The sequence below is a fragment of the Heptranchias perlo genome, chromosome 33 (assembly GCF_035084215.1).
Source record: "Heptranchias perlo isolate sHepPer1 chromosome 33, sHepPer1.hap1, whole genome shotgun sequence".
Taxonomy (NCBI): Eukaryota; Metazoa; Chordata; class Chondrichthyes; order Hexanchiformes; family Hexanchidae; genus Heptranchias; species Heptranchias perlo.
The window spans coordinates 19192980-19199567 of record NC_090357.1 but is presented as its reverse complement, the minus strand read 5'-3'; the positions used below and the strand labels follow the sequence as shown (position 1 = coordinate 19199567).

At 41.6% G+C, this 6588-nt stretch overlaps 1 long non-coding RNA gene across 1 annotated transcript; it reads right to left on the bottom strand.

Moving 5' to 3' along the window:
• Positions 1–854: 854 nt before the first annotated feature.
• On the bottom strand, positions 855–5683 carry LOC137301323 (uncharacterized). Its single transcript, XR_010958275.1, has 4 exons — positions 5624–5683; positions 4458–4482; positions 2197–2229; positions 855–1086 (listed from the first exon to the last, which is right to left on the bottom strand). It is a non-coding gene; the product is annotated as an uncharacterized lncRNA (long non-coding RNA).
• Between the last annotated feature and the right edge of the window lie 905 nt (positions 5684–6588).

Here is a 6588-nt window from a genome sequence, read left to right as displayed (position 1 = left end):
GAATACAGGCCGAGTCAAACCAATCTCTCCTCATACGATGGTCCTGCCATCCCAGGAATCAGTCCGGTGAGCCTTCACTGCACTCCTTCTATGGCAAGTATATCCTTTCTTAGGTAAGGAGACCAAAACTGCACACAATTCTCCAGATGTGGTCTCACCAAGGCCCTGTATAACTGCAGTAAGACATCCTTGCTCCTGTACTCAAATCCTCTTGCAATGAAGGCCAACGTACCATTTGCCTTCCTAACTGCTTGCTGCACCTGCATGTTTGCTTTCAGTGACTGGTGTACAAGGACACCCAGGTCGCTTTGTACATCAACATTTCCCAATCTAACACCATTTATATAACACTCTGCCATTTCTGTTTTTCCTTCCGAAGTGGATAACTTCACATTTATCCACGTTATACTGCATCTGCCATGTATTTGCCCACTCACTCAACTTGTCTAAATCACATTGAAGCCTCTTTGCATCCACCTCACAGCTCACAATCCCACCTAGTTTTGTGTCATCAGCAAACTTGGAAATATTACATTTGGTTCCCTCATCCAAATCATTGATATATATTGTGAATAGCTGGGGCCCAAGCAACGATCCCTGCGGTACCCCACTAGTCACTGCCTGCCACCCCGAAAAAGACCCATTTATTCCTACTCTCTGTTTCCTGTGCGTTAACCAATTTTCAATCCATGCCAGTATATTACCGCCAATCCCATGTGCTTTAATTTTGCACACTAACTTCTTACATGGTACTTTATCAAAGGCCTTCTGAAAATCCAAATAAACCACATCCACAGATGTTATATTCGCCAAGAAAATAATATTCTCTTGTTCTGTACAAAAATACTGTTTCTTAGAAAAGGGGAGGGGGTACACATGGGACATGAGTCTCTGAAAGTGGGGGCTCAGCACAAAAGAGATTCTGGTCTAAATGGTACTTTGTAAAAAAAAAGATGAAGAGCTTGTGAATGAGATTCCCTCGATGCTCAGAATTCTGAGGATGTTATTTCGTCCTTTTGAGCATCAACATCTTCTACTTTGTCACTTTCAACCGCTCTCCATTGGTTCCCCTGTTCCTTTGAATTCCTAATGGGTAAACAAAATGGCAAACCTGTGAGGGATGATTCTATCATTCTGCTGCAGTGAAGCTCATTTAAAGGTGATCTAAGAACATAAAGCACAGAATAAGCAAGGTAATTTAGTCCATCAAATCAGCTTCTTCCATAGACATAGTACAAACTACCCTGTCAATGATTCCACCCAATCCATTTAACCTTCACTGTGCCAACGATGAATTAACTCATCAGACCGTGATTAGCTGCCAATATTGCTGACCAGGTAATTCAAGCTTTCATGTCAAAGGATGATTTGCTATGTCTTTTGCATGTCCACATTTTGAAATAAAAGTTCTAGGACTAGATTAGCTGAAAAAATGGTTTTCTGATAATCCAACCAAGTTATTGTCCTGTAATTTAATTTATCAAATCCTCGCTGAGGTCTGGTGGATTTGAGTGGCTTATTGCTTCTAAAACCATGATGCCAATACTTCTGCCTCTGAGTTATAACGTGAAGCTAAATGATCTGTGCTCTGAGGGGAATGAAATGAATATTATTTGTGATGGTATGTTGGAGAGCAGATAATTACGTTGTAGGAATGACTAAAAGTTGTTCGGGATGGCGTGGAGGAGCTGGGTGGAGAATGTAACTGTGCAGTATTCTCCTTGGAGATGAAATTTTAGCATCAAATGCAATGTTAAAATGACATTTAATAAATTCTGTATCTGTTGGTGTAATGACCATTGATTTATCTTAATGACTATTAAAACCATAAATGGTGCCAAACAAAATTTGAAATTAAGTGGAATGTATTTGACGCTATTATCTCTACCATGTCAGTTTATAGCCAAAAACAAATACCTTTGACAAAACTCAGGGTTCAGACAAACTAACATTTTGGGCTCAATTTTAAATTTAAATTGCCGGGGCGGGGGGGGGCGGGGCTGCGAAAATTGCAGAAAGGCAGAGCAGGTTCAGAAGCCGGCTCCAGCCCGCTGACTTCCGAGTTTCCCACAAACCCACCTGTGTGCGCTATTAAAGCCGGCGGGATCATAGTTAAAGAACCAAATGTACCTCATTGAGATACTTAAGGCATTTTACTTGTGACATATTAGGTAGTTAGAATGATTTTTAACTTACCTGGGCGGCTTTCCCACGGCTTCTGATTCTCGCCTGGCCAGATCAGGCAAAAAGAAAAAAAAATAAATGAAATAACAAACCATTGCACAAAGTTAAAACACAAAATCAACCTACCTTTCCAACCTGCTCTGATGTCCGATATCTCCCTCTCCGATCTCCCCCTCTTTCCCCCTCCCCCCGATGTCGCCCTAATCTTCCACTCTTTCCACCGCCCTCCCCCCCCGCTGATCTTCCCCCTCCCCGCCCCCCCCCCCCCGATCTTCCGTTCCAGCGCTGGATGACTCGTCTCGCTCTCTCTTTCTCTTTCTCTCTTTCCCCCCCAACCCCCTCGGTGTTTCAGTTTCTGTCGGCAGCCAGCCTGTCAATCAGGCTGGCTGCCGGGCGTGAAACCCGGAAACAACTTTAATCACCATCAATTACATTGCGATCGCTTCAGAAACGGTAAGTTTTTTTAAATTCAGGTTTGCCACTGCATCTTCACCCCCCCGCTGCCAACCTGCCACCATTTCAAAATTGAGCCCTTTGTGTCTATAGTCTCTAGTGCTACTGTGATTAGATTTTCTCCTTTCTCTCTGAATTGTGCTTTGTTAGTGTGAAGTTCCAGTAAACGGCCACATCTCAAATGTATCATTTGTAAGTTATATACACCAGATAGCATCTCTAAGTGCACTTGTCCTGAGTTCATGTGTTTGGTTTATTTACTTCAGTCTACAGTCTTGGCATTTAATTCATTCTTCTTTTCTCCACTACTAACTATCTCTTTAAACACCTCACTCCTGCCCCCATTCACCCTCACCTTCAACAACAAGGGTGAGGAGCTCATGGACTTCTTAGTCACTAAGACTGAGACCATCCATTCAGCTGCTTCTGCTACTTCTCTATGCTTACCAAGCCTAACCACCCCCGACCCCCCAGGCTTCCTCCTGCCCTGAACCCCTGTCTTTCTTAGTTTTTCTCCCATCTTCCCTCATGCCGTCTCTGAGCTCCTCGCAGACATCAATCCCACAAAATTACTGATAATCCAACTTTCCTTCTTGGTCCCTATGCTAGCTGACATTGTAAATGATTCCCTCTCCTCAAGTACTATCCCTCACTGTTTTAAAACCGATTTCGTCACCCTCTCCTCGAAAAACTCACCCTCGACCTCTCTGTCATTGTAAACGACTGCCCTATCTCCAACCTCCCTTTCCCCGCCAAATTCTTTGAATGTGTTCTCATCTCCCAAATCTGTACCTATCTTTCCTGTAGCTCTGTTTGAATCTGTCCAATCAGGTTTCCACCCCTGCCACATCACTGTAACAGCCCTAATCAAAGTCACAAATGACATCTTCTGTGACTGTGACCGTGGTGCACCAGGCCACTCCAAGCCTTTCGACGTCTCTGCAGCCTCCAAAATGATTAGTCACACCATCCTCTTCCAATGCCTCTCCTACATTGTCCAGCTCAGTGGGACTGCCCTCGCTTGGTTCCACTCTTATCCATCCAATCTTAGGCTGAGCATCTCCAGCAATGGCTTTTCTTCCAGCCCCTTAACTGTTGCTTCCAGAGTCCTCCAAGGATCTATACACGGTCCCTTGGTGACATCATCCGAAGGTATGTGGTCAACTTCCACATGTACGCTGATGACACGCAGCTCTACCTCTCCTCTACCTGTCTCAACACCTCCATTGCCTCTGTGCTGTCAGACTGCTTATCCAACATCCAGTCTAAGTGGGACTGAAGCCGTAATCTTCGGTCCCTACCGCAAACTCCGTACCCTGGTCACAGATTCCGTCCCCCTCCCCTGCAACTGTCTCAGTTTGAACCAGACTGTTTGCAACCTCAGTAAGCTATTCGACCAAGAGCTGAGCTTCGAACCCCATATCCTTTCCATCATAAAGATCGCCTACTTCCATCAACATAATGTCACTCGCCTCAGCTCCTGCCTTAACCCATCTTCTGATAAAACCCACAGCCATGCCTTTGTTACTTCCAGGTTTGACTATTGCAATGCTCTCCTGGCCGGCTTCCTATGCTTCACTCTGTAAACTTCAGTTCATCCAAACTCTGCTGTCTAGCATAGTGCCAAATGAAGTAAGGCTGTGGAGTCAGCCGCTGGTCATTGAGTCTAAGCTTTAGAGTTTCCGGAACTGTATACTGCAATGATTAAGTTTTGTAGCTTGGTGTTTGTAAATGTGCATGTTATTTGGTGCAGATTAGCTCAAACAGTTGTTCAATCTATCATTTATACTAAAAGAGTAACAGGTTAGATTGTGACTTACCCACAATTGCGAGGGCAGTACTTATCTGTGAAATAAGATGATTATGTATTATTAAGAAAATTTTGCAATCTGTGTTTTTTCACCTGGTCATTCTTTATATGCTGCTGGGATTTCTGTTGTGGCATTGGGGAGGTTATTTCTTAAAGCTCTGTTTGATTATTACTTATTGAAGGCGCTCTTTTATATATTTTTGGTTTCCTGTTTGTGCGTTATCTTGGTGGTGTTTGGTGCTTTATTTTTGCATTGCAACACTGATGCTGCAGAATCCTTTGGCCAGCACAGTCTTGCTGACTGCTGCTATTTTACTGGCAACATGCTAATATTTCAGCATGGGAATTCCTACGGTACTCCTCGATTTAGAAGAGGAAAAATTGATGTGAAGGAAAGGCAAGCAGGCGTAATTTCACCTGATGCATTTGACACACTCTTGTCCTTGTCGCATGAATAACATGTTCAGGATTTGGCACACCTATCTCCCTTTATTGTCTGTAATACCTGAGAGAGACTGTGACTGAATCATGCTGTCTCCTTGAACAGGACCTGCTCACACAGGGACAGCTCTGCCAGGCTGTGAAGGTGACCACAACATTACATTTCTATGCTACCAGGTCCTTCCAAGCCACCACATGGCATTACAGTCCTGAGGAAAGCTCAGATTTCTTTAATGAAATAATTTAGCTTACGACATGTAAATACATCTCTCAACCACCTCCCAAATTATTGTGCATTGCTAATAATTTTCAGAAATGTGTATTTTTTTATGATCTTATTCTAACTTAAGTCCCTGTATTTCAGAACAAATCAAACACCTTTCCACATAGTTCCATTAATATTTGTTTACCATCATCTATTTAAATTACCATTTCATTTGATGCACAGATTATGTACTGAATAGCATCCATCATTTGTGACATGCTATCTCTGTGACACTTCATTTACTGCATCTTGCAACCACTCTGAACAGCTGCAATAATGATGCTGTCTATCATTGTCCCATGACCAAGCATTGGAGGAATATCTTATTGAGCAGGTTTGGTGGCTTGATTTTTTTTTTCTCACTCCAAATTCTGTTAACTAAACCAAATCACATCAAGTGGTGAATGAGTTAATGGCTATTAAAACCGTCACTTCACATTTGTGCCTCTAGTCAGCCACTGTTAATTTACCTTTCCATCTACTGGCCCAGATCAGTAATAAAATGACAGACACCACGAAGATTGGCATTGTCACAGTTCGGACTGGAAAACTACCTGTAAAGGAACAGAAAAGCAGTTTAAGTTCTCATGATCTGCTTCAATGTAAAAGAATGGTGATAAATACAAGCTAAATTGCATTCCTGGTATACTGTCTCAATATAGTATTAACATCATGATTTGTGACTTAAATTTCATTTTCTCCATGAGTGCCAGTGCAGGATCTCCATGCCACATTGCAGGAGGTAGGAATACGTCAGTCCTTGTTTCAACAATTCAGCAAGTCTTGGCAATGTAATATTACTGTTTTAGGCATAGTACAACTTCAGGCCTGCATTACAGATAAAGCTATTTTCACCAATACTGGTAACCTAGCTGTATTTGAGTTGTTTTGCATCAATCTATATTTTAAAAAAATGATAGATCAGCTGGAATCGTTACTTAAACTGTAACATTTGTGCCTGGTGACTCATGGCATATTTATAGAACCTTGCATATGGTATACATTTCCTGTCGTCCAACTTTACTTTGTGTCAAGAAGTTGAGTCACGTTTTTAATATCGACATTTCACATTGAAAATCAATATGAAATATTTATAATGGCAAAACTTTATCTAAATTTTTTAAAATTCACCATTAACCAATCAAATCATTCAAAATGCTTTTTGAAAAAAAAATCCACTTTTTTTTCTAAAACTAAAATTTCTAATGTCAAATAAAGTTTTAAACATTTTCTTTAAATGAAAAAGTAACTACATATTTCACAATGACCTGATTAAATTTACCCACTGAATTGTCTTTTGATGCCTCCATTCATGTTTTCACTTGAAGGTCTCAGTCTGACTCAAAAGCCTGGAATTCAACTGGATTTTTTTTTTAACCTCACAACAGATGGAAAGATTTTTCAAACACGTCTGTGCATTCTGGGCAAGCGGGAG